General features: G+C 41.1%; 1 non-coding gene across 1 annotated transcript; it reads left to right on the top strand.

The window, feature by feature from the left end:
• Positions 1–15,668: 15,668 nt before the first annotated feature.
• LOC136228182 (small nucleolar RNA R71) lies at positions 15,669–15,775 on the top strand. Its single transcript, XR_010688516.1, has one exon. It is a non-coding gene; the product is annotated as a small nucleolar RNA R71 (small nucleolar RNA).
• Positions 15,776–18,984: the final 3,209 nt, after the last annotated feature.

Below are 18,984 nucleotides of genomic sequence, written 5' to 3'. Positions count from 1 at the left end.
ATTAAGAATTGAACTAAATAAGATTTTTATTAAATAAACATATGTACAAAATAATGAAAACAAACCAATAATTAAAACAAAACAAAATATATACAAAAATAACAATGAAAAACAGAAACTATTCTACATATTCATCCCTATCTAACGGGATATTTATGGCCTTAATACGATCAATTTGAAACTGCACGAAAGTTTCACGTTCCGGTGCAGACAAAAATTGAGGCCCTACTCGAAAGACACGTTTCACAAGTCCTTCGTGCTCGAGAAATTCATAGTCAATTGTCGGGAAGAATTCATCATCACTCCAGGGAACATCAATAGTACCCTTTGAACCGAGAATTATTCCACAGATTCTATTGCCGAACCCAATCTTCTTATCTTTGGATCGAGAAGCGGCGACAAGACCTTCCATCAGAATTTTGGAAGAATCCACTGCATTGCCCTGGAATATATCTCCAAGAACATACAAATCAGTGTCACGGACCACACTACTGAATGTGCGCCCGAATAAACTATGACACAGGAATTTGTGTAAATACAGCATGGAGTTGGAGCGAAAAGAGTGATTATAGGTGAGTTTTGAATTGAATCGCCAGAATCCAGTGAGCATTCTCCAAATGTCCGAGGATGTCATGTCTCGTCCAGGATGACGTTTGATTGTATCCCTTGGGGGAAAACCAAACCAAGCATGCAACTCGGGATAGCCGAAAGTGAAGATTTCGCCTTCTCGACGAAAACTGAGACGTACTCGGCGTTTATTAGTAAAACGAACGGTACAGAAGAATTCGAGTATCCAGTCGCCTATTATTGGAAATCGCATTTGGGTGAATTTTGTCCACCCTAGGCGCTCCATATAGCGGCTCATGTCATCAGTAATGCCTAATTGGCTATTAAGAAATTCATCCATATACAACATTCCGGTGAAGAATTTGTAACGTTGATTCCAATAACGTCTACCTTCATCGTGGTTGAAGATAGGGAAAGGCGCCCCATATCGCTTGGATAAGTCTGGGCGTTTGTTGATTGAGGCAGCATTGTGCCTAGGTGATTTGTATTTGGTAGTGATAACATTGAGATATTATCCTAAGGACCAAAAAGGATATTCACCTAAAGAACGCAGCGTATTAATCCCCAAAGGAGATCCGGATGGCGGATCTCCACGATCCCACTCAAAGAGATCCGCTGGCGAACCTATATGGCAGATCTCCTCATCTACATGATTCGTCACTGTAACGGCTAAGGCCGACTCGGCCATAAAGGCCATTAATGAGCTATCAATTAGCTAAAACGCCAGTTTAAGGATAACTTGTAACCGCCATTAATGGAGCATTAATGGCGACTTTCTAGTTGCTGAAGGTTACGACTTCCTAGCTATATATAGCCTACATCCTTAGGCTATCGAGGTACATTCTCACACCCTTTGTCAATTCAGTTTGTTCCCTTGATCTATCTTACTGACTTTGGCATCGGAGCTTCCCCCCGTCGAACCCAACGACGCCCCCACAGGGACAGAAGCAGATCAGAAATTCTCCGCTAGACATCAATTGGTGCGGTGAGCGTGGAATCCTTAAACAAATAAAGGGTTTTCACTCACGATTAAAAGAAATATGACAAATGGAGATCATACCCCTTCCTCAGGGGTTGTGACACCACTAATAACTAGTGCTGGTCGCACTGATTCCAATGCTCCCCCATAAAGTAGTATGCCTCCGGATGCATTCATCAACATGTGTGCAGCAGCTATAGGGGAAAAATTTGGCCCAGAAATAGGTGAACGCCTACGGTCATTCATGACCATTCCCCCATTTTGGAGTTTGCCGCCTTCATCTACAATATCCTCTTGGCCCCAGATCACTCTAGGACCAGGCGCCCATAATTCTTCGTTTCTCCAAGCCCATAATACGGAGTCCGTGGTAACCACCACGACAACGTTAGGAGAGCAACCAATCAATCGAGAGTTATTCCCTGCTCGCGCAGGAGGAAGCCAAAGGGCCCCTCAAACTCTGGCGGGCGGGTCTACTAGCCAGAGGATTGATCTGGGCGGATCAGATATCCCAAGGCGATCGCGGATGAACCTCTCCTTGGGCGGATCGGAAGGGCGAAAGCATAAGAAGCGTAGAAAGGAGAAAAGCAGGCGGTCTAAATCACCTTCGCCTTGAGAACCGAGATCTTCCCGTAGAGGCAGGTCACCCCCTAGACGTAGACAGAGTAAAAGGCCAGCGAACACACCACATTCAAGTGGGCTGCTACCACCACCACCACACCAGGGGAATGATGGGCATATTCCTTCAGGAGGCGCTGGAGGAGATAACGGTCAGGCTCCCCCAGGCGGAGGAGGTGGAGGTGGAGGTGGGAGCGGGCATGGAGGCGGAGGCGGACATGACGGACGATCCCCCTCGGATCCGTCTTCAGGATCCAGTTCGTCGTCTTCTCCAAGCAGATCTCCACGGAGGGGTCGCCCACGGGCGGATCCGGAGAATTTTGACGATAGAGTTCGAGCAGCGGTGCTTCGCATGAATGAGGAGAATGCCAGGCACAACCCATTCGCCAATCGGGATTCGCCCTTCACGGCTTGGATTGAGGCAGAGGAGACGGATAGGCATTTTAAAATACCTAATCTCGCTATATACACAGGTGCTGACAACCCGGAGGCACATGTCAGAAAATACCGAATATTACTTCGCCTCAATCGTGCAACCGAGCCAGTGCTGTGCAAAATGTTTGTCACGACGTTAGGAGGCCCCGCTTATGGTTGGTTTCAATCCCTACCTCCTGGTTCGATTGATAATTGGGACCAACTAAGCAGAGAGTTCTGTGCTAAATTCGCTGGCTGTATCCCTCCAGTGGTCAAATCCAGGAAGCTTTTTGAATTAAAGTAGAAGGCAAATGAATCCCTTCGAGATTATATAAACTCCTTCAACAAATTGTGTATACAAATCGTGGATGTAGATATCTCCATGGCAGTGGAATCTCTGGTAAAAAATACCACTTGTAAAAGTTTACAGGAGGATCTAATTCGCAAGAAGCCTACTAGCATGGCGGAACTAATAGAGCGCTGCAAGGACTTTATGGAGGTTGATGACATTCGCCGCGAATCTCTATCTCCGCTTAGAAGGGACAGAGGCGATTCTCATCGGGATAAAGAAAAGGACATGCACCAGGATTCCTCCTCTAGGGGTCGGCGAAAAGGTTCTAAGAACAAATCGGCATTTGTCACCTCTTTCACACCTCTCAATGCTTCTAAAAGTGAAGTACTTATGTGGATCGAGAACAGTCAACACAAACGGAGCATTTCATACCCCGAACCAAAAGGGGGGGAGTACACCAATACTGGTAAAAATCCTAAAAATTATTGTAAATATCACAGGAAAAATGGCCATGACACCGATGCATGTTGGGAGTTAGCTCGGGAAATCGAGCGTCTCATTGAGAGAGGCAAATTGGATCGGTTCATCCAAAATGATGGCAAGAAGGGAGATGGCGATAGATCCAAAGAGGACCCAAAGAAGAAGGGAAAGGGTACCATTAATGTCATAGCAGGCGGACCTGGATATCAACCAATGCTAAAAAAGGCAAAAACCACCGCTCTTGATAGGGCATCGTTAAATCGCCCCTTTGCCGATGTAGGTCTAGAAATCTCTCCCCATGCGGATGCATTGGTCATCACTATGATGGTAGAAGGCTGGGAGATGAAAAGGGTAATGATTGATACTGGGAGTTCGTGTAATGTCATCACCAGAGGAGCTTTCGCCAAACTCATGATTGACCCGGTCCAAGTAGAGCCAACTGTGGTAGATATCCTAGGAGTAACGGGACACACTATCCAAACGAAAGGCCAAGTCACTCTAGATTGTGAGCTTACAGACGATGATCAGGTCTGGAAAGGTGATCTGGAATTTTCTGTCTTGGATGGTCACTTAGCTTACAATATCATCCTCGGACGGCCCTTTATCTCCGAAGCAGCAGCCCTTATCTCCATACGCCACTTAACGCTTTACATCCCCATGGCCAAGGGAGGTGTAATGATCAGAGGTAGCCAAAAGGTGGCCCAGGAGACGTATTCGGCATCACTAATAATTCGCCCCCAATCTAAAGAAGAGGATGAGGAGGAGCTCATCACAATGGCCTTGGGCGAGATAGAAACGTACCTTATGGCGGATGAAAAACAGGTGCGAATGGCTAAAGGGCTCAAGGGCGAAATTAAAGATGCAATCACCAAGGTACTCCGTGAAGCAGAGGATGTCTTCGCATGGTAGGATGAAATTCTCCCCGGGATCAGTCCCGACGTGATCACTCACAAGCTCAACATTGACAAAGATGCAATTCCCGTAGCTCAGAAGCGGAGAAACCATGGGCTTGAAAGACAAAAGGTGATAGAAGAAGAGATCACCAAGCTTCAACGGGCGGACGCCATTGAGGAGGTACTTTACACTCAATGGTTGGCAAACGTCGTTCTGGTAAAGAAGGCAGGCGGATCTTACCGCATGTGTATCGACTTTACAGACCTTAATAAGGCTTGTCCCAAAGACAACTACCCTTTGCCGTGTATTGACATACTCGTGGATGGAACTGCCGGGCATGCCATGTACTCCCTTACAGACGTGAAGTCGAGTTATCATCAAATTCCCATGGAGCCTTCAGACAGAATCAAAACCTCGTTCGTGACTCACCAAGCCACTTATTGCTTCAAAGTCATGCCATTTGGGCTTAAGAATGCATGAGCCACCTATCAGCGGATGATGAACAAGATATTCGCGGAAAGCAAAGGTGATAACTACTCAGTCTATGTGGATGACATGATCATTAAAAGCACAACCGTAGAAAAGCATGCAGATGATGTGAAGGAGGTACTGGACGTACTCCGATGCCACAATATTAAGCTGAACCCAGAGAAGTGTACTTTTGGTGCGACATATGGAAAATTCTTAGGATTCATGATCAGCGAGAAAGGAGTTAGCCCAAATCCTGACAAGGTTAAGGCTGTCCTAGAAATGCAAGCACCACGGAACATCAGAGAAGTGCAACGCCTTAACGGGCGGATCGTAGCCTTGGGCAGGTTTATCTCTTGCTCAGCGCGCAGATGTCAGCCCTTTTACGAGGTCATCAAGAAGCAAAAGGCGTTCGAATGGAACGAGGATTGTGAAAAGGCCTTTGAAGGGATCAAACGGTTTCTCACGGAGCCGCCCATGATGAGTCGGCCGGTGAAAGGAGAGGACCTCTACATGTACGTATCGGTTACGGATAAAGCTGTGTGCACGGTCATGATACGAGAGGAGGATGGCCAGCGGTTTCCGATTTATTATGTGAGCAAGGTTTTAAAAGATGCCAAAACCAGATATTCTAAGCTTGATAAAATGGCACTGGCTGTTGTCACCACAACAATCCGCCTTAGGCCATATTTTCAGGCTCATACTGTGGTGGTTCGAACGATATACCGATGAGAAAGGTGTTGCAGAAGCCGGACACTTCTGGAAGGTTGATGGAATGGGCAATCCGCTTTGGTGAATTCGATGTGAGATATGAAAGCAGGTCAGCTTTAAAGAGTCAGGTCTTGGCAGACTTTGTGAATGAATTAACTGAAGAGGGGATAGATCATCCCAAGCCTCCAATGGAAGAGTGGACAATGTACACCGATGGTGCCTCCTCGGCGGATGGAGCTGGCATAGGCATTGTGATCAAGGGTCCCCAATACATAAAGTTACGGTATGCAGCAAAATTGAGTTTTCATGCAACTAATAATGCTGCTGAATATGAAGCTCTGGTATTGGGATTACGCCTACTCAAAGAAATCACTCCCGAGCGAATTGTGATCTATAGTGACTCCAAACTAATGGTCAATCAAGTGATCAAGAATTACGAGGTAAAAGATGATGTTTTGGCCAAATACGTAGCAGAAGTCAAAAAATTGCTAGATCACCTTGAGGCAAAAGAAACTAAATGGGAACTGATTCATGTACCCCGGGGGTCCAACACTGAGGCGGATCATTTAGCCAAAATGGCCTCTAGTGAGGAGAACTGGACAGATCCACAATGTCCCTTCGAAGTTAAAATAGCTCCAGCCTCCTCAGAAGAAGTATCCCTACTCACAACAGTAGAAGATGATTGGAGATCGGCCATTCGCCAATATCTGCTATGTGGAACTTTACCTGAGGATAAGGAAGAAGCACGACAGATAGTTAGAAGAGCGGCTTATTTCTCCATAATCAACGATGGTCTTTATAGAAAATCTTTTAGCCATCCTTGGTTAAAGTGCATCCTGCCAGAAGAAGGATGACAGGTCCTCAAGGAGCTGCACGAGGGATCGTGTGGGGCCCATGAAGCATCCGCCTCAATCTTGAAAAAGTCCAGGTTAGCAGGATTTTATTGGCCAACGGCCGAACTTGACGCGCAAAAGTTGGTGGAAACTTGCCACAACTGTCAGATTCATGCGAATGAATCACATACAGCCAATAATCTCCAGAGGCCCATCATAGAAGGACGGCCATTCGCCCTCTGGGGAATTGACATAGTAGGGCCATTCCCTCCTACCCGCCGGCAGAGGAAGTATGTGGTAGTGGCAGTAGATCACTTCACAAAGTGGGTAGAGGCCGAGGCTGTTTCCTCCATCACTGCTGAACGAATGGTGGAATTTGTCAAAGACAACATCGTGGGAAGATATGGCGTCCCCCACACCATCATCACCGATAACGGGACACAATTTAACTGTGGCGAGTTCAAAACTTTCTGTGAGGAATTGGGCATTCTAAACAGATTCGCCTCCGTTTACTATCCCCAATCCAATGGAATGACTGAAGTTACGAATCAGACGATCGTAAAAGGCATAAAGAAGAGATTGGGGGAGCATGATAAAAAATGGGCGGATCAGCTAACCAGCGTCTTATGGGCCTATCGCACAACTCCTAGAACGGCCACAGGAGAAACACCGTTTGCCCTCTCTCATGGGGTAGAGGCCGTGATCCCGATTGAGATACAGGTTCCAAGTGATAGAGTTGCCTTCTATTGTGAGAAGGACAACGGTGACAGGTTAAAGGAGAGTCTTGATCAAGTGGAAGATCGCAGAGAACAGGCCTACGTACGTATGGCGGCCTACAAGCAGCAGATCGCCGCTTACCATGACAAAAATGCCAAGCTTGTGGACTTGAATGTGGGCGATCTTGTGCTCCGCAAGGCCGAAAAAATCCAATCTCGAGAAGGGAAAGGCAAGCTAGGGCTCACCTGGACGGGTTCGTATCAGATAGTGGACAAGATTGGATTCGCCACATTTAAAATTCAAGACATGGAGGGGAACACATTGCCACGCACATGGAACCTCCAAAATCTCCGCAAATATTTTGTCAGAAAATAAAGTGTACATACGGTTTTGAGTACTCTTTTTCCTTTAGTAAGCTTTTTCCCATGTGGTTTTTCTTATTAAAGGTTTTAACGAGGCTCACATATAAGACCTGCTTACTGTAATAAAGCATTTCTCCTATCAATAAACAAATATTGTTCCATTCTCTATGTTCCATTCTCAAGTTCTACTAATTCCACATTAGTGGGAGGTTTGCTTTCTTCCATGGGTCCCTTCATCCATCTCCGAACGTAGTCACGGAGGTAGTCTTTAGCGTCTGGCATTTTTGTTATATTTGTCAACATCATCTGGGTCTGGAATGGCGAACTGAGGGTCTGTGAAATCAACCTCGGGATGCGCTAGAGAGAAGTACGCTATGAGTAGTTCGCCATAGTAGAAAGCTTGCTCACCAGCCGTGTACTCTGCTTCTCCTTTTGCCACCTCATAGTTCTTAGCGTCTGTCACGATCTTTTCCTTCAACTTCTTGATCTCCGCGTCTCTAAGAACCAAAGCAGCCGTGGCAGAGGCAATGTTCGCATTCGTAGAGGCGATCTTCGCATTGGCATCCGCTACCTCTTTCTCCAACTTTTCAATGGTAGCCTTATCAGCCACGTTCTGGAGAAGCTCAGCTTCCATGGCACGTATGCGAGTATACATCTGTCAAAAACAAACGGTTTCGTCAAAAGAAAAGAACAAAAGAACAACTTTTTCAGCGAAACGAAATCCTTTGTAGTGAAGGGGTTTACCGTGAGGAGCTCCGTCTTCCTCTTTTGTGCATGAATGGAACCGGGGATCTGGTTCTGATTCCTTTGCACTTCGCCCAACTGGCCCAGGGCCTCATCTAAGTCATTTATGACGGACTCATTCTCCAAAGTTCCTTGAGCACCATACTTGGCAGACCAGTATCCGCCCAGATCAGGCTTCGCCATCTGCATAAATATTCAAGGATCAAAACTCAGATCCAAAATTTGATGAAAAGATAAAGATAAAAGGCAACTTACCTGTTCTATCTCCCCTACAGGCATGGCGGACCTCATGGCATCCGCCATAAGCTTAGGGCCTCCAGTGGCTATAGGCTTCCTTCTTTTTAGTGGCGGTTCAACCACTACTCCCGCGGGACGCTTCCCGTCATCTTTTTGGGGATTCGCCACTTGATCTTTCCTACGCGCCTCAGCCTCTAGAAACTTCCTACGCTTCTCTGCAATAGCGTGATTGGCCTTAGATAAACCCCTGCCAAAGAAAACAATAAAGTAATCAAAGTTCAAGAAGAAATAAAAGTTACATTGGTCAAATTGCGCAATCTTGGAGTAAATGAACTGCTCCCCCTCACAGCGAATCAACGGAATATCACTCATCATGAAGGCTAAAGCGTCTGCGTATGTCCATGCATCCGCTTTGACCTTCTTCATGAGCTCCGCCACCACTTCATCGCTATCGGTCAATATTCGCATATCGCCTGTCATGTGTAAAGGCTTGGGATTCTAAAACGAGGGAAAACCCAGTGATTCGCCCTCTTTTATCTTCACATAGAAGAATTTCTCATCCCAGCAATGGACATTGGACATTTTGTCACTGAATGGCAAATATACTCCGAATTTGGCGAAAGTGAGATAAGACTCGGACTTCCGTTTTGAGGGTTTATGGAAAGCTCTAAAGACACGACCCGTATAAACCACTCCTAAATTAGAGGCGAGGTAGCAGTCTAAAGCGATATCCAACCAACCGTTAGGGTGTAGTTGGCTGGCAGTAATATCAAAGTAGGAGAGGATATCCGCCATCATCTTTGGGAGAGGAAGTTGGAACCCTCTCTCCACATGACTACAATATACGGTCAGAAAACCGCTAGGAGGACATGAGGGTCGTTGATGTAGTGCGGCTAACTGAGTCTCGTAATTATCGATCCAAGGGAAGCGATTCGCCAGATCCGCTAGATCCGCGGCACTCATACGAGACGGAGTTGACTCCGCTCGAGGGTTCTTTTTCTTAGGTTGGATTGAAGAAGAGGCCATTGCCCCCGAAAAATACCTAGACTTAATGGCCGGAGCGGCACCAGAAACAGAAGTAAAAAGAACTTGACTTCTGGTTGAACGAGTCTGATAGCGATTACGCGCCGAGTTACACAACCCAGCTAACTCAGAGCTAACAGAGGCCTCGGAGGGAGATGAGTTCTCCGATGACGAAGTGGTCCAACTAAAATTAACTACTATTTCAGGAGAAGGGGTCGATTTAAAGAGCTCCGAAGTTGATCTAGAAGATGATGAAGAACTCCTAAACATTCACAACAAATCGAGTAAGGAAAAATGAACTTACATGAAATAAAAAAGCTTTGAACTTCGAAATTCCCAGGAAAAAAGCTTCACGCAGATGAAAATGAAGATGAAATGAGTAAGAGGGAAAGAGAGAAGGAAGAAGAAGGCGTATTTTCTTTCTTTGAACAGAGCGCTCCTTACACGTGTCACTTTACGATTGGCATCGAGCGGAGTGTTCATTAATGCAGGTAAACATGGCGGCGCCCAGAAGATCAAAAGCCCTAAAGGACTTTAAGGGAACTTTGGGGGGGCTTCTGATAACATTGAGATATTATCCTAAGGACCAAAAAGGATATTCACCTAAAGAACGCCGCGTATTAATCCCCAAAGGAGATCCGGATGGCAGATCTCCACGATCCCACTCAAAGAGATCCACTGGCGAACCTATATGGCGGATCTCCTCATCTACATGATTCGTCACTGTAACGGCTAAGGCCGACTCGGCCATAAAGGCCATTAATGAGCTATCAATTAGCTAAACCGCCAGTTTAAGGATAACTTGTAACCGCTATTAATGGAGCATTAATGGCGACTTTCTAGTTGCTGAAGGTTACGACTTCCTAGCTATATATAGCCTACATCCTTAGGCTATCGAGGTACATTCTCACACCCTTTGTCAATTCAGTTTGTTCCCTTGATCTATCTTACTGACTTTGGCATCGGAGCTTCCCCCCGTCGAACCCAACGACGCCCCCACAGGGACGGAAGCAGATCAGAAATTCTCCGCTAGACATCAGGTAGGCATAGTGTAAAAGTTAGTGTTACTTTAGCAAAGAACGGTATTTGTGAAGAAAAATTAGAGTTCTGACAAAGATGAAAAAGAATTGTAACAGAACTTGAATCCTCTAAGATTAATTTATAAGAGTTTAGGATGAAAAGAGGTATTGTTTTAATTATGAAAAGGTATAATTTGTACCTTTCTGGAATGAAGAAACTTAATGTTTCAATTGCCAAGAGGTTCGTAGAAAGGGTGAGAGTGTTTCAGGCCTGATAGTGCAGGAAACACGCGTGTCGCGACCGCGAATGGCAAAGCCGCGGTCGCGACACGCTGATTTTCATGCGAAAATCAGGCATCAAAGCCACCTCCTGATTCACGGTAGAGAATTTAAAAATTCTCGGTATGAACAGAGAAATTCGAACCTGTTTGTGACATTCTTAAATGAAGGGATTCTCGGCAGGGAATTCTAAATTCTCGGCAGAGAATTGCCTGAAACTTCAAATTCATCTTAATTTCCTAAAAATCAAATCTAAAATCATGAAATATAAATATTTTATGTATTTAAATCATAACATAAAGTTATCTAATAAAAATGGCATTTTGAAAATAAAATAAAAAAATAATAATAAAAATAAAATAAAATAAAATAAACAAAATCATAAAAACAATAAAACAAAATAAACTGTGTAAAATAAACTGAGTAATTCATACGTCAGATAATCTTGTTACGAACTCAATTCCTAGTTGGAAAATATTTTCGTAATAGATTTTACATTGATTACCATTAACTTTGAATCGAACTCCGGTAGGACCTTCCAGTTCTAAAGAACCGTAATCGAATGTTTTGACGACTAAATATGGTCCTAACCATCTGGACTTAAGTTTTCCTGGAAATAAACGAAGTCGTGAATTAAATAACAGCACTTTATCCCCAACATTAAAGTGTTTAACTTTAATTTTGGCCTCGTGCCATTTTTTCATTTTTTCTTTATAAATCTTTGCATTTTCGTAAGATAGATGACGTAACTCATCTAACTCATTTAAATTGAGCAAACGTTTCTTACCTGCTTGTTGTAAATCAAAGTTTAGTTCTCTAATAGCCCAATAGGCTTTATGTTCTAATTCGACTGGCAAATGACATGCCTTACCATACACCAAACGGTACAGAGTCATTCCTATTGGCGTTTTAAATGCAGTACGGTATGCCCATAACACATTATTGAGTTTAGAAGACCAATCTTTTCTAGAGGATGAAACCGTTTTCTCGAGAATCCATTTGCATTCTCTGTTTGATATCTCCGCCTGACCATTTGACTGAGGATAGTACGGCGTTGATACGCGGTGGCGTACTCCATATTTTTTCATAAGCGTTTCAAAACTCTTGTTTATAAAATGAGTACCACCATCACTAACTATAACTCTTGGACAACCAAATCTACAGAATATATCGTCAAGAAAATTAACGACAACCTTAGAATCACTCGTCGGGGTTGCAATTGCTTCAACCCACTTTGAAACATAATCAACGGCAACTAATATGTAAGTTTTACCATTGGAAGGGGGAAAAGGTCCCATGAAATCTATCCCTCACATATCGAAGACTTCAACTTCTAATACGGTTGTGAGGGGCATCTCATCTTTCCTTCCTAGATTTCCTGTTCTTTGGCACTTATCACAACGAGTAATAAATGAACGGACATCCTTAAACATCGTAGGCCAAAAGAAACCACTTTCAAATATTCTAGCTGCTGTCTTGTTAACTCCATTATGTCCTCCATAAGAGCTAGAATGACATTCTGACATTATGGATTCAAATTCATTTTCACCAACGCATCTCCTAATTATCCCGTCACCACAAGTTTTGAACAGAAAAGGATCTTCCCAAAAGTATTGTTTAATATCGAAGAAAAATTTCTTCCTTTGGTGGGAATTTAATCCTTCTGGAACAATATTGGCTGCGAGATAATTAGCAATATCTGCATACCAAGGTGATATGAAACTTTTCATTTGATAGAGATGTTCATCAGGGAAATCATCTCGTATACCGATAGTTTCACCTATAGGACCGTTTTCATCTTCAAGTCTCGATAGATGATCGGCGACAAGGTTTTCAACTCCCTTTTTGTCTTTAATTTCTATATCAAATTCTTGCAATAATAAAACCCATCTAATTAGACGTGGTTTTGCATCCTTTTTAGCAAACAAATATCTTAATGCTGCATGATCGGTATAAATAATAACTTTTGAACCTAATAAATATGACCTAAACTTGTCACATGCAAAAACTACGGCTAACATTTCTTTTTCTGTTGTGGTGTAGTTTAATTGTGCACCAGACAATGTGTGACTTGCATAATAAATGACATGAAGTTTATTATCCTTCCTTTGACCTAAAACACATCCGACAGCTAAGTCACTTGCATCACACATAATTTTAAAGGGTAAATCCCAATCAGGTTTAGCAATAATAGGTGCACTGACTAAAGCAGTTTTCAATGTTTCGAAAGCTTTAACGCATTCTTCATTAAAATCTAAGGTTGAATCTTTCATGAGTAAATTAGTAAGTGGTTTGGAAATTACAGAATTTTTTTTAATAAATCTTCTGTAAAAACCAGCATGTCCTAAGAATGATCTTACTCCCTTAACAGTAGTTGGAGGGGGTAATTTTTCTATTACTGAGGTTTTTGCTCTATCTACTTCTAATCCTTTTTCAGATATTTTGTGACCTAAAACAATTCCTTCGTCAACCCTGAAATGACATTTTTCCCAGTTTAATACCAAATTTGTCTCTTTACACCTAGACAAAACTTTATCCAAATTTTCTAGGCATGAATCAAAAGAATCTCCATAAACTGAAAAATCGTCCATAAAAACTTTCATGATATCTTCAATGAAATCATTAAAAATCGCAGTCATACAACGTTGAAATGTTGCAGGTGCGTTACATAGACCAAAGGGCATTCTCCTATATGCAAATGTTCCGTAAGGACATGTGAAAGTTGTTTTATCTTGGTCATCCGGGTAAATGTATATTTGAAAGAATCCGGAGTAACCATCAAGAAAACAGTAGAAAGCATGACCAGCTATCCTTTCGATCATTTGATCAATGAAAGGAAGAGGAAAATGATCTTTCCTTGTTGCTTTATTTAAATTTCTATAATCTATACAAACCCTCCAACCAGTGGTGGTTCGTGTAGGTATTAATTCTCCTTCTTCATTCCTTACAACTGTTATGCCTCCCTTTTTAGGTACACAATGGATTGGACTAACCCATTCACTATCCGAGATAGGGTAGATGATTCCATTATCCAGAAGTTTATTAATCTCATTTTTTACTACTTCTTTCATGTTCGGATTTAGGCGTCTTTGCCTATCCGCTTTAGGTGGCTTATCTTCTTCTAAGTGAATTATATGCATTACAATACTTGGATTAATACCTTTTAAGTCGGAAATTTTCCAACCCATACTTCCTATCCTACTTCTAACAACTTCTTTCAATTTTTCTTCTTGAACTTGTGTCAACTTGTTAGAGATAATTATAGGTAGAGAATCGCCTTCGCCTAAGAAAGCGTACCTCAAATGACCTGGTAATTCCTTAAGTTCTAATTTAGGTGGAACTATAATTGAAGGCGGAACTGGTCCATCTTCTCGAATCAAAGGTTCTGGGTCCTTATCTTCTAGTTCCTCACTCATTATAGGTTCTATTATTTCTTCTTTTTGAACAATGTCATTTACACATTCTTCAATAAAATCAAGTTTCATACAAGCGAAATCCTCCATAGGATATTTCATCGCTTGATTCATATCAAACTCAATCTTATCATCTCCTATTCGTAAAACTACTTTCCCTTCCGACACATCAACTAGAGCACATCCCGTGTTCATGAACAGTCTACCAAAGATTAGCGGACAATTTACATCATAAGCAAAATCTAAAATAACGAAATCGGTAGGAAAAATAAATTTGTCAACTTTAACTAAAACATCCTCAATTATACCGGATGGTCTTTTAGTGGTTTGATCCGCTAATTGCAAAACCATATTGGTACGTTTGATGTCTTCTTCTAAGCCTAACTTATTAAAAATAGATAATGGCATCAAGTTAATGCTTGCTCCTAAATCACAAAGACAACTTGGGAATTCTATATCTCCCAATTTACACGGAATGGTAAAACATCTGGGATCTTTGAGTTTTGTGGGCAAATTGCTTGACACAATCGAACTGCAATCTTCAGTTAGTGAAATGGATGAAATCCCTTCCCAACTGATTTTCTTTGAAATTAAATCTTTGAGGAATTTTCCATAGTTGTGAATTTGCGTAATTGCATCCATAAATGTTAAAAGTTGTTTATCATAGTCCTTGTTGCGGACTTTGTGTGGAAAAGGTGGTTTGGGTACAAAAGTTTTTGTACTAGAGTCAATCGGTGCATCTTTTTGTTTTAATGTATCTTCTTTGGGTTTTGGTAAATCAGTTCCAGGTAAAGTTGAATTTCCGGGCATTTCCGGGCCTAAGTAGTTTTTCCCTGAACGAAGAGTGATAGCCTTAACATGCTCTTTCGGATTTTCTTCCGTATGGCTTGGAAGACTTCCCTCTTTGCGGGATGGAATTGATTTAGCGAGTTGTCCAATTTGAATCTCCAAATTATGGATGCTAGATGATTGGTTTTTAATAAGCTGATCGAATTTATTTTCGATCCGTTTAAAACCATCGTCGTGATTACTTATTTTTCCGCTCATCGCATCAATGAATTTTTCGATTTTAGAAGATAAGGTGCTAATCGTATCTCTTGATCGATTTTGATAATTAGTAGTACGATTTTGATTAGCATTAACATTATTATTGTTATTATCTCTCTAGTTAAAGTTAGGATGATTTCTCCATCCAGGATTATATGTATTGGAATAAGGGTTATTAGTTTGGTTTTGCCCTTGGACAAAGTTTACCTGTTCAATTTCACTCATACCTTCGTAATCCACATCCGTTTGGATTGGTTGACCATTAGGATCACACGGTGCCATAAACCTATCAATTTTGTGCGATAAGGCAGAAAATTGGGCTTGCAACATCGCTACTGGATCAAGATTCACTATACCTTTAACTGATGATGTTGTTGAGGATGATGGTTTCGCTACTGGTACGTGTCCACGTTCCGCGGACCACATACTGCTGTTGATTACCATTTCCTCCAAAAGTTCTCTCGCTTGGGCAGATGTTTTCTTCATAAATAACCCTCCAAACATAGCATCCAATGAACCTCTAGTTGTAGGATTTAGTCCATTATAAAATGTTTGCATTAAAAGTTCAGCGGACAATTGGTGGTGTGGGCATAAACGTTGAAGTTCTTTAAAACATTCCCAAGCCTCATAAAGAGTTTCATTATCATTTTGAGAAAAAGATGTTAACTCTTTAATGACTCTTGCGGTTTTTGCTAAAGGGAAAAATTTTGATAAAAATGCTTGGGCTAATTGCTCCCAAGTCTCAATTGATGCGGCTGGCATAGAAGTTAACCATTCTTTGGCTCGATCCTTCAAAGTAAAAGGAAAAAGGCGAAGTTTGATCGCTTCCGCAGTTACATCAGTAATTTTAAAAGTGTCACAAATTTCTAAGAAATTTGTCAAATGGGTGTTAGGATTTTCGTTAGGTAACCCGTAAAACGTTACATTATTTTGCAACATATTAAGCAACGCAGGCTTAATTTCAAATTGATTTGCATTGATTTGGGGTCTAACTATACTGTTTGTTACACCGGCCACTCCTGGCCTAGCGTAATCCATAAGTGTGGCCATAACTTCTGGCTCGGTAATTTTAGTTTTTATTGGGGGTTGGTTTTTCTTTTTCTTTTCTTTCTTGTTCTTTTTAAGGGTTCTTTCAATTTCTGGGTCAATAGGATCTGGTGACGTGCCCGAACTTCGAGAACTGCGCATGAATTTGAAATTTCGCACAAACCGAAACTACCTACAAAACAGAATTTGAAAAATAAATATGTTAGTAATTGAAAATAATTAAAAATATAAAAGTTTGAATAAGTATGAATAAACCTAGATTCGTAATAAAACACGAAAAATTTAAAATTTTGTCAAAAATTTTGGCGTATCCCCGGCAACGGCGCCAAAAACTTGTTGAGCGATTTCCGCAAGTGCACGGTATACGCTTGTAGTAATAAAAGATATCGATCCCATAGGGAACACTTTTTTAACAAAACTTATTTACAATCGGTTAAATTACTTTTAGGTTTATGATATGGAAAAATCGTTTAATCGGTTTTGGTTTTGAAATAGCTAGAATGAGAATTAGATTAGAATATGAAGATGTTAGAAAATATCTGATTAAAAATGAATTTGCAAAACAGGAACGTTTTAGTACTTTAGAAAAGTAAACAGGTATATTTGTTTGCATTAAGCAAAGAAACAACTTTAAACTTTGTACAAATTATAAAGATGAAATAAATGACGGAACCTCTAATTAATTGGCTTTGAACGCGACAAAACCCTTATCCGGGATAATTGCCCTTAACCAAATTAAAACTCTACCGAGATAATAATTTGCCTAAGTGTTCAACAAAGTTTCCTTGTAAAGATTTTGGATTAAATACGTTTTAATGAAAACACCAGCATCAATCCACTTCGGCTCATTTACAAAAGTGCTGCATAAAAATCTATCGAATAGAACGGACTTTATTAGATGAAATATAAATTGATACAAGTTTACAGAGAACATGGAGCATTGAATTCTTCGACGGCGTGCAAGTGAACGGGTTGTCAATCCTTTCCTTGGGTTTCGTTCGAGTTTGTCAGGCTCAGGGGCGAATCCTCTACTCAATCTTCTCGCTGAATCTTCGTAATAAAGACTGGGTTGGTCTACTACCAAAATGAAAACTAAACTGGAACAATGTCTAAACGCTCCTGAATTTGTTCTTAATTTATAAACAATGTGTGTACATCATATTGCTTTTGAACAGAATCGAAATCTAACTTCTGAATCACTTGATTCGGAATTTCTACATAAATTCTACACTAATTTCTTTCTTCTACACATATCACATTTATCACACTATTATCAACTCTCCATCAACTCTTTATTTATAGATGTTGAAGAGTCTTGATCGAAGTGTCGTGTCCGTTGTGAAAGAATGTCTTTATCCACCCGAACGATCGCGTTCCGTCGAAAACGAAAGTGTGTAACTAGGCTTCTAAATCTCCTGCTCGTACCGAGAATTATCAAATTCACTACTGAGAATGGGGGAGCATCAATTGTACTTCGGACGAAGGGTAAAATGGCTGAAGGACGCGTGTCGCGACCGTGAAAAAGGGAAGCCATGGTCGCGGCACGGAGCATTTTTCATTTTTTCGCTCTCGTTCGTGTCCTCGACTTAGCGTTATTAATTTTCGTCGTCTTCGACTCCTTTTGTAGGGATTTTCTTCTATTTTCGAGCTCTTTTTACTCCTATTTGGATTTTACCAAATATTTATGTACCTTGCATGAAAGAAACATATTCGAAAGTAAAAGCTTTCTAAATAGGTATAAATAGCATAAATTCGTAGCAATATTGATGTAATTATTGATGATATTATAGGTATATTTTAGGCTTAACACCATGGCAAATACTTAATATTACCAAAGAAGAAGAAATTAACCTGGGCATGAAGAATACAGTCCTGCCGGCTAAATAGAACCGGTAAAGCTTCCCTATGTACATCTGTAGCCACTACGTACCCAACCTCTTCCATCCTAAATCATGTAATCAACTTAATTAGATCAATAAATGCTGAATTTCATAATAAATTACAGAAAACACTGATTTTTTTTTCCATTTTCGGAAAAGAGGGTTTTCGTAGAGCCGCAGATGTGCTAATTGAACTATACACAACTGGCATGAAAAATAAAACTTTACCTGCATAATACTTGCTCCGGCACTTGATCTTGGCAAATTTCACGGAGATTTGAAGCATTATTATAGTTAGCGACGAATTTTTCTTTACTAATTATATGAGGAGAAGAATCCAGAGCAGCCCTCAAAGTCGTGAATTTGGGTGTACCGAACGAAATTGGGTAAGTGAAGTTGAAAGGGAACCAGCGACAAGGACGCGTGCTTTGCAATTTCCAATGTTTCAAGAAGGAAATACCCTTTGAGAAAGAGAGAACCTGAGAGGTTGATGTGGCACAAGCCTTGCCACGGTGGAAGAAATGTCAGGCGGCCGGCCGTATAGGGAAGAAAGGAGGTGGCGGCAGTCGATGGGAAAGAAGAAACAGAGAAAGGAGGTGGCAGCAGTCGATTTTTGGGTCTGATTACTAGGGTTCAATGTTTGGGGGCAGTAAAAATAGAACGTTTTCTTTTTTTTATTAAGTTTTTTAAACAGACAAAATATGTAGTTTATATTTTTTTAATTTCATATCAATATGTATAAATTTGTAACAATTTGTTAATTTATCAATATTTTTTTAAAAATTTAATTTTTTAAATTTAAAAAATTATGATTAATATTAGTATTATATCAATTATTAATTAATAGTTTTATATTAATTTTTTTTTTTTTGGTAGAAAAGGAAAAGAAAAACGAATAACAACAAACTACCCAGGAATTAGCCTAGGGAAGCTAACCCCAATCCTATCTTCTAAGAGAAGATG

Source organism: Euphorbia lathyris, chromosome 4 (genome assembly GCF_963576675.1).
Source record: "Euphorbia lathyris chromosome 4, ddEupLath1.1, whole genome shotgun sequence".
NCBI lineage: Eukaryota > Viridiplantae > Streptophyta > Magnoliopsida > Malpighiales > Euphorbiaceae > Euphorbia > Euphorbia lathyris.
Note: the sequence above shows the minus strand (reverse complement) of the source record. Positions and strands in the feature narration are given on the sequence as shown.